We start from the raw sequence: 10,540 nt of genomic DNA on the forward strand, positions 1-10,540 counted from the left end.
GTGCACAAATTCGTGCACCTTGAAAGGAACTGTGGGCCATGAGGCTGCAGTGGGCACAGGGGTGGGTATCGGCCCATCTTCCTCAACCCCGCCCAGCCCCTCCCACCACAGCCCCTGGTCCCTTGTCTGCCGGCAGCCCTGCTCCCTCCACCGCCGCTACCACATGCTGAAGGCACTGGCCTGGCTCGCACCCACTGACAGCACAGAGCGATTGGGGCTGGTGCCAGTAGCGGGTGATAGCGGGGCCAGCGCCATCAGCAGGTGCAAGGGTGGCTGCTGCCCCAATAGCCCCTCAGGAGCAGGGGGAGGTGGAGAAGTCCTCAGGGGTAATTGGGGCCGATAGTTTCCTCTCACACCCGCTGAAGGCGCTGAGCAATCGGGGCCAGTGCCAGGTGCTGGCAGCGGGTGTGAGCGGCGGCACCAGCACCAGCAACAGGTGCAAGCAGGGCCAGTACTGGCAGCAGGTGCGAGTGCTGGGCAGGACCGCGGCGCGCGGGAGCAAAGAATTTTCAGTAACCACCAGAGGCTCGCCCCTGCTCACCTGCTCCGCCATCACACCGTGGCCAAGGTCCGCCATGTTCCACGCTCTACCGCCTGCTGCCAGCGCCTGCCATGTTCTGTGTGCACCCCTGGTGGTTAGCGCACATCATAGCGACCGGTTGTTCGGTTGTTCCGCCATTTGGTCTATTTGCATATTAGCCTTTTCATATATAGATGATTGTATTTCAAAATTTTAACAGAGAATATGTGCTGTTTCTATAATAATATGTTACAATAAATGTCATTTAAACATCTAATATATTTTTAGAGTAATGGTTTAAAATTATTTCATCTTTGCATACCTGATAAATTCTCCTCTAATTCCTCATTTTAAAAAATACATGAATGTTTCTAATTCCAGAAAATTTTCCAATGTCATTGTAAACAAAATATATCCTTTTTTTTTTTTTACTTTTCATTTTTAGGTTTGAGAGGATTTTTCTACCAAAAATTCTTTTCTGATAAAAATGACTGAAACAGAAAATAAGGTTACCAGACTGCTGGTCCTGTCCAAAACATCCACAGAGACATCTGGTCCATGCCAAGAGGGTCTTGAAATTTGATCCTATCCAAAATGTCCATGAGCACATTTAGTTCATGCCAAAAGGCCCAAATCGTCCAAACGTCCTTGCTTAGGAAACATCCCTGGGTTCAAACAGCCCATGACATTTATTCATACTTTTGGTTTACAGGATTAATCCATAAAAAAATACTATCATGTTTTTTTGGTCCAAAAATTGTGTTGTGGCTGTAAAACTAATAATCCGTTTGGCCTCCATTACCCAGCTTGTAAGATGGGTTGGGGTTCTAATCTTGCAGAATAGTGGGATTTAAATATCAAGGATGTTTTGGCATGAACCAAATGTCCTGCAAGGGAAGGGAAAGAATGATCCTTTTCTGAAACAGAATACATAATCAGTTAGGGCTGCTATTAAAAACAAAAAACAAAAAAACTAATTGTGTGGCTTAAACCCCAGAAATTAGTCATCTCACAGCTCTGGAAGCCAGAAGCCCAAGATCAAAGTGCTAGCTGTGTTCATTCCTGAGAGATTGTGAGGGAGAATATATTTCATGGGCTTCCAGTTGTTTGCTGACAAATTTTGACATAACTTAGCGAAGGGTGCATCACCCTCATCTGCTGTCATCTTCCCATGATGCTCTTCCTGTGTGTGTGTATTTGTGACAAATCTCCCACACATTCGCATTGGATTAGGGCTGACATAATGATCTCAGTTTAACTTTATGCTTTAAAAATACCCTATTTCAAAATAAGTCACATTTATAAGTACTGAGGGTTAGAATTCAGCATCTTTGAAGAGACAAAATTCGACCCAGGATAGGGAATAAGTTAGAAAGAGATAGCCCACCTCCCTCTGCTTCTCCATTGAATGTGTAATGTTGTTCCAACCAGAATACTGAGCAGCTACCACCACCCTTACACTACAACTGCATGCAAGCTTTTTCCTGAGGACATTGGCTTGTTCCCCAACTCTCCCCAAACTAGTCATCAACTCTCTCACTATTAAGGGACTAGGCCAGTGGTCGGCAAACTCATTAGTCAACAGAGCCAAATATCAACAGTACAACGATTGAAATTTCTTTTGAGAGCCAAATTTTTTAAACTTAAACTTCTTCTAACACCACTTCTTCAAAATAGACTTGCCCAGGCCTTGGTATTTTGTGGAAGAGCCACACTCAAGGGGCCAAAGAGCCGCATGTGGCTCACGAGCCGCAGTTTGCCAACCACTGGACTAGGGCTTCAATTAGATGATATACGCAGAGGGAGAAGGGGATATACAGTAGAACTTTGCTCTGTGAAATATGTAATCCCCTTAAGAAGCAGTTTCATTTGGGAGGCTAGGGAATCCCGTTAGGAATTCCCAGAGAGGGGAGGATGACACCTAATTTCAGTAGGTAAAACAAATAAACGGAAGTCTGGGGGTGGGGGATATAATATGTGTAGGTCACCTTGTCAAAAATTTGCTTTGAAAGAATAGTTAATATTAAGAAAGTAGTTAGAAAAGTTGTGGATTACACAATGGAATACTACTCTGCCGTAAAAAGGAAGGAAAGTTTATTGATGTGCCTGGAGAACATTATGCTAAGTGAAATAAGCCAATCAGAGTAAGACAAGTGCCATAGGATTTCACTCAGATGTGAAATTTAATGAACTGAACTACCAAGCAAAATAGAGACAGATTCATAGAGAGTGGGCAGACAGCTCTGGTGGGTTGGAGTGGGATGGGGGTGGGGGGTCAGGGGTGTTGAGGGATTTCACAAAGAGGGGAAAAAAGAGAACTCATGGATATGGACAACAGTGTGGTGATTGCCGGGGGTAGGAAGGGGGGTGGAGGTGAAAGAGGACACAGAGAGGATAAATGGTGATGGAAAAAATAACATAAAGTTGTTAAAGAAGGTCAAGTTTTTAAATTTGTTTAGTTAGTTTTAAGTTGGAAATAACTGAATTAAGCTAAGGATATACTATAATGGGAGAAATGAAAAAAATATTTTTAAAGCGGGGAGGGGAGGATACAATCCCAGCCTAGGCAGGTAGGATGGGATTTACAGAAGTGGAACCATTAATTGTGGACATAAGGCATACGTATTTTGTGCTTTACAGTAGCCCCTCCTTATTTGCAGGAGGTACATTCTAAGACCCCCAGTGGATGACTGATATTACAAACAGTACCAAATCATATATACATATGTGTGTGTGTGTGTGTATGTGTGTGTGTATATATATATATATATATATATATATATATATATACATATACATATATATACATATATATATATATATATATATATATATATATATATATATATATATAATGGGGTTTTTTCCTATACTTACATATCAGTGATAAAGTTTAGTTTATAAATTAGATAAAAGATTACAACAACAACTAATAATAAAATAAAACAATGACAATAAAATAAAGGTTACTTGAACACAAGCACTGCAATAGCACAACAGTTGATCTGATCATCAAGCCTAGTAACTGACTAACGAGTAGCTGTCCTGGACGAAGGGATGACTCATGTCGCCAGCAGGACTGAGTGGGAAGGCACAAGATCTCATCACTCTACTCAGAACTGCACGAAATTTAAAACTTATGAATTGTTCATTTCTGGAATTTTTGATTCAATATTTTGGACTGAGATTGACTGTGGGTAACTGAAACCATGAAAATAAAAAACCACAGATAATGGTGTGGGGGTGGGGGTGGGGGGCGGTGCTACTGTATCACAAAGACTTAGGACTCCTGGAATTACAAACAGAAAATAAGTTTTTCATTACAAAATTATTATTTGCACATTTTTGTATTATCTTTTGTATACCCTTTGTATTGAGTGCTATTTCTTCCATGTCTTCATAATCCCTACAGTAGAGAGAGTACATGTGGGAATCTGATCAAAGATAACATGTCAAGGGCTAAAAAATAGTGGATTTATTTGTGATGATGACTTATAGCTCTAAAAACTTTAGTAAATACATGATAATAAGTAAAAAAGACCCTAGTGCCCTTATTCAGGAGCAAGGAGAGAGACTAAACTATCATTGTTAAGAACTGTATTTTGTGTTTTTAAAGTTCCATTTCTTAGGTGATATTTTTTAAATTACTTTTGAGTATATGCTCTATCATAAAATACACAGAATAGAGCTAACAAACATTTTTTCATGTTTATATGGTTTTATCTCTATCTTTAAGTTGCATTTTTTTATTTCTTACAAATTTTTTTTCTCAATACACTCCTGTATAAATTAAAAATGAAAATTAGTATGCTCATGCAGTCACTGATTGAAAAGTAATTTTTAGAGAATCTATAAGCCTGTTCTGCTATCCTAGGCTGGCACTCAAACAGTATCTACTGGTTATACTTGAGTCAGCTCTATTCTCATTGATTACTGACAGTGCAATAATGCTTGTTAAATAGTGTTTTGAATTTTACTTCAGCTTTTGAATAATTGCTTCATTTTATAGTTGACTAATCAGAACCCAATGGAGAATTTTACAAAAGGAACTGCTATTAGCCCCACTGGCTTATTCTTCCCCAGTGACTCTCAGTGTTAAACTTGACATTTGTTTGAACTTACTATTATTTTAGGCAGCATTGGCCATGAGCCAGACAATGTGAATTCCCTTAGTAAAGAAACATAAAATACCTCTGCTACTAGAACTCCCTCAGAGGAGCATGAGATGATAATTCAACATCTATCTGGCAGCAAGATATTTTTAATATTCAAATATAACTATGTCTCAGAGGGAAGGCAGGGGTGGGTGAGTGAGTGGGAAGACATCAACCAAAGTACTTGTATGCATATATGCATAACCCATGATCACAGACAATAGGATGGTGAAGGCCTAGAGCGGGGGCGGGGGGGGGTGGTGAGAGCTGGGGTAAAAGAGGCAATGGGGGAGAGAAGAGGATATATGTAATACTTTCAACAATAAAGATTTAAAGAATATATATAATTATGGATTATTTCTTTGTAATATATTAATTATCTTAAGGTTTGTTGTAGGATTCTTTTTGTATGATAGCCAATATGCTCCATTTGGTAATATTTTTCTTTTTTCATTGCCTTTAATAATAATTTAACTTACAGCTTTTTTTCCTTATTTTTATATTCATATGAAATAAGCAGTCCATCACATACTTATTTAGAAATTAATTAATTGTCATTAATTAATTTTCACTCAGTGTGTCACTAGAGTTTCATAACATGGAAATAATGTTTGGGGAATATGTGAGGAAAAGTGTTTTAAAATACTTTAATTTTAATGATTAATTTTTAAGAACAATCTAGTAATAAAGTTACCTGAACATTTTAACATAACCAAAAGAGTTAATTTAAAAGAAATAAAACTAAATTTTAAAATATATGGTTTACTAAATATTTAATACTAGAGGCCCAGTGCACAAAAATGCATGCACTTGGGGGGAATCCCTCAGCCTGGCCTGAACCCTCTTGCAGTCAGGGACCCCTCGAGGGATGTCCACCTGCCAGCTTAGGCCCGCTTCCCCGGGGGATCGGGCCTAAGCTGACAGTCAGACATCTCTCTGGCAGCCTGGGAGCCCTCAGGGGATATCCGACTAACAGCTAAGGCCCGCTCCCCACACCAATAGCTGGACATCCTTAGTACCTCCGCGGAGGCAGGAGAGACTCCCGCCTCCACCACTGTGCTGGCCAGCCATGAGCCAGCTTCTGGCTGAGTGGTGCTCCCCCTGTGAAAGTGCACTGACCTCCTGCATTGGGCATCTGCCCCCTGGTGGTCAGTGCACGTCATAGCAACCGGTCGTTCGCAGTCGTTCCACCGTTAGGATCAATTTGCATATTACCCTTTTATTATATAGGATGAATATATTTTTCATTTACATATTCCTGTGTATGTATATTTATATACAAATTTTTGTATCTATGTATGGTCTGTTGAGAAAATCAGCTTCTAAGATGGCTCCCAGAGACTCTCACTTTTAGTATTCCAGCACTGTGCATAATCCATGCTACTTAATGTGAACTGGACATAGTGGCTTACTTCTAAAGAATAGAATATGGTGAAAAGCCAAAGATTAGGCTACAAATAGACTTTGGCTTCTCTCTTTCTCACCTTCTCTTGCTCTCTCACTTGCTCTGTGTTGTGAATTGCTCTGTGGAGAGGCCCAGGTGGCAAGGAACTAAAGGCTCCAGCCAACAGCCAATGAGGAATTAAGTGCCTCAGTTTACCCCTGAGGAAATGAATCCTGCCTACAATGACAATGACTGAGCTGGGAAGCAGATCTGTCCCTGCTTCCACGCCTGCTGAGCCTCCAGGTGAGATCACAGCCTTGGCCAGTACCTTCATTATGGACGTGTAAGAAAGAGACCATGAACCAGAGAACCCAGTCAAGATGGGACTGAATTCCTGAGCAACAAAAACTGTCATATAATAGATTGTTGATTTTAGCCACTCCATTTTGTAATTTAACTTCTTATGCAGCAAAAGCTAACAAATGCATCTATGTATTTATCTACAACTGCATATAAAATAATATAATTATGGTTTATTGGAGTATTTCCTACCAACCTTCCCACTTATAAAGGTAGTAGTAAAAATTGCCCTAGTGGATTTGGCTCAGTGGGTAGAAGATTGGCCCTTGGACTGAAAGGTCCCAGTTTGATTCTGGTCCAGGGCAAGTACCTTGGTTGCAAGCTAAATCCTTAGCCCTGGTGAGGAGGCAACCAATCTATGTGTCTCTCTCACATTGATGTCTCTTTCTCTCTCTCTTCTTCCTTTGCCCCCTCCCTTCCACTCTCTCTAAAAATCAATGAGAAAAATATTCTCAGGTGAGGATTACAACAAAAAGGTAGTTGTAAAAAATCTTAGGAAAGTGTCATAAAAGGTATTCTGGTTATTTCTGTTCCTATTAATTGTTGCACAGGTAAATTTAAATTCTAGAAATTAGGAAATGTATGTGTGTTTTTTTAATTTATTGTGAAGTGTGGTCATTAAAGTCTGCAGATACTTCGTGGCAACTCCTCTGCTAGTTAAACAATAACATTAATATTGTTTAAACTGCTCTGACATTGTAGGCCAAGTGCTGTTTCAACATGACTGTTTTTTTCCTAAAAACATTTTTTTAAGTTACTTCCTCCTGCTTCCCATTATGAAATGAAATCCCTACTTATTTTTTCATACTCTGCTTCTGATGTAGCAGCATGGTGCTTTCCATTTTTAATTACATCATGTGTTCCTATTTGTGTCTATGTTAACTTTAAAAAATTAATTCCTGGAATTCATAGCTGTATGTTTCAAAGATAAATTTCTCAGAATAAAATTAAAAAGAAAATGCTGTTATTAATTTCCCAGTTTACATAGTGATTCAGTATTTCAAGCAAATTCATTTTATGGAATGCTTATAAAGGGATATATTTTACTTTGATTTCGGTTATTAATATTAATACTAATGGTAAAAATAATGTTTATTAGCTTTGAATAAAGCTTTTCATATATTGTCATAGTCCTTTCTTAACTTAAAAAATTCTATACTTGCTAGTATTATTCTTATTTTTTACAAGAAAGCAATGCTCAGAGACATTAATTAACATATATTAGGGCACACAGCTAGTAAAAACAATGTGCTGTAAATTGAATTGATAGACCTTGAATTCAAGTTTCTGCTTTTTAGCTCAAGTAAGAATATTTAGCCTAAACAACTAATATCCACAATGAAGTTCCCAGAAGTTCAAAATTATATAACTATGTTTTTCATTTCTACATCTTGATTTTCTTGTAAATAGAACAATGGATGAGATCTAGATAATTTCCAATGATTCTAAAAAGTTTATCGTACCATGATTTTACTCAGGTCACCATTTGCACTTGATGGCAAAACCTCAAACAATATGCTGAAATAACAACCTAAAGAATATTTACTTTATGAACTAGATTCTCTCAGAGGGGTGAGATAGCAGTTTCTAAATGTAAACCACTAACGTTTGCATATAATATATTTAATGATTTACATTTCATATTTTGGCAAAATAATCATCTATTTTTTCTAAAAGAGCCATGTTGTAAGTTATCAAACAGAATAATCTATATGTAATAGAGGATTGAATTTCAGGAAACAAAATTATTGGAGACATTCTAGAGTAAAACTGTATACTGAAAAAATAAATGCATTAAAGAGGACCAGATTGATTTGCTGGTTATTGTCCACACACTCCCTCTTCCATACTTCTCTTTTCTAGATATCCCATTCTCTCTTTTACTGCAAATTATAACTTTAAATCATATAATTGAAGTTTTTAACACTAATTTGTTTAGTCTTCACAGAAACATTTAAATATCTCAATTATTCCTTAAAAATAATAGTAATTTTTAAATTATTTTTTCTCTGGTGATTTCAATATATGATCCTTTTGAGGATATGATTTTGTTGTCATTTTTTGGCTTTCAATCTGGGCAATTTGAATTTGTTTTTTTCGGGTGCCAATTTTCCATGGAATTCTTTTTTTTCTGTAGAAAATTTAGGCTTGAAATAAAAATTAATCTTTCAGAGAGAAATTTGCTTCTACTTTTGTGAAGTGCCTGGCTTTACTACCAAGAGTGGAGACCTTAATCAAAAATTTTTGGTTTTGTTTTTTTAAGCCATTAAATTGTTATAAATTTTGTCTGCAAATCTGGTTAATAAAACTGCAGATTATCAGGGGAGATCTTCTTTTCTCCTTGTGCTTAGCAATAGTGAAGGGGAAAGGGGTGTAGCAGTGGTAGTGATGGCATGTGAATGTTTAAGAAGGGGGCCCTCTCAGGTAGTCTTGATGCTTGTATTGCTAGAGGTCTTGGCAGGAACAGAAACTTGTCTCTAAAATGGAACAGACTGTGACAAAGGGTGAACCAGATAGAATAGAATGTTAAGTTGAGGGACATTTGTGAATATGGAATGGACTTCAACATACAGAAAGACAGAGAAACTGCATTTAAATAAGAAACAAATTGGGAGTCAATAATGGGGTAATAGTCCTCTTTAAGTGGGAGGATTCCAGGAAGCCAGAAATCAAGAAAGCAACCCTTCCTTTATGACAGGAGGAAAGAAGGTGGAGAATTAATGCAGGTAATCCTATCTAATAAAAGAGTAATATGCAAATTAACCATCACTCTGCTACACCCACAAGCCACGCCCACCAGCCAATCAGGAGTGAATATGCAAATAAACCAAGATGGCTACTGCCACAGAGAGCAGGAGGAAGGCTTGGGTTTCCCCAGCGATGGAGGAAGCCAAGCTTTCCGCCTGCCCTTGCTGGCCTGGGCCTCCACTCAAGGCTACAAAGTTTCAATGATAGAAGATACATAAACCCAAACAGAAATGGTGGCAGCCATGGAGCTGGAAAGAGCAGGAAGCTAGGGTTGCCCCCGGTGATGGAGGAAGCCAAGCTTTCTGCACACCCTGGCTGGCCCAGGCCTCCGCTCCAGGCTATAAAGTTTCAATTGTAGAAGATAAATAAACCCCAGATCCCAGGGCCTCTGCTTGGGTTGCCAGGGGGCGTGGCCAGCCTGCAAACCACCACAGGCCCCTCGCCCAGGCCACCCCACGCCCCAAGGGAACCCCTACCCTGATCTGGGACACACTTCAGGGCAAACCAGCTGGCCCCCACCCATGCACCAGGCCTCTATCCTATCTAATAAAAGAGTAATATGCAGATTGACCATCACTCCAACACACAAGATGGCTGCCCCCATGTGGTCAGAGATCCTGCCTCCATGTGGACACAAGATGGCCACCACAAGATGGCCAGCAGGGGAGGGCAGTTGGGAGGGACCAGGCCTGCAGGGGAGAGCAGTTGGGGGGGGTACCAGACCTGCAGGGTAGGGCAGTTAGGGGTGACCAGGCCTGCAGGGGAGGGCAGTTAGGGGCAAACAGGCTGGCAGGGGAGCAGCTAGGCATCAATCAGGTTGGCAGGGGAGTGGTTAGGGGGTGATCAGGCTGGCAGGCAGAAGCGGTTAGGGGCAATCGGGAAGGCAGGCAGGTGAGCAGTTGGGAGCCAGCAGTCCTAAACGGGCAGTCGGACATCCCTAGAGGGGTCCCAGATTGTAGAGGGTGAAGGCTGGGCTGAGGGACACCCCCCGCCCCTGTGCACAAATTTCGTGCACTGGGCCTCTGGTTAACAATAACATAGTTGTGCTACAGAAATATATTTTAAAAAACATTGAGTCACTTAGACATTTTTAGGGAAGGTAATTATTACAAAAGTATGTGATTGCAAATTTATTTTTTAAAATATCTTTTTACAGTTACTTTTCTAAAAACAAAATAGATTAGATGTTGTCTTCTATAACTAAAGTCAGTTAAAAAACAGAAACGACCATATGCAAGATTCATTTATTTAATGAATTTATGGAGGACACTGCTATATGCCAGAGATTGAATAAAATATGTTAATTGAATAAAGATAAAATGGTTGATCATTTGATTTCTATTTTCTTTCATACTCTAGTACCAGTTTTTCTTG

Source organism: Plecotus auritus (assembly GCF_963455305.1).
Source record: "Plecotus auritus genome assembly, chromosome: 11".
In the NCBI taxonomy this organism is placed as follows: Eukaryota; Metazoa; Chordata; class Mammalia; order Chiroptera; family Vespertilionidae; genus Plecotus; species Plecotus auritus.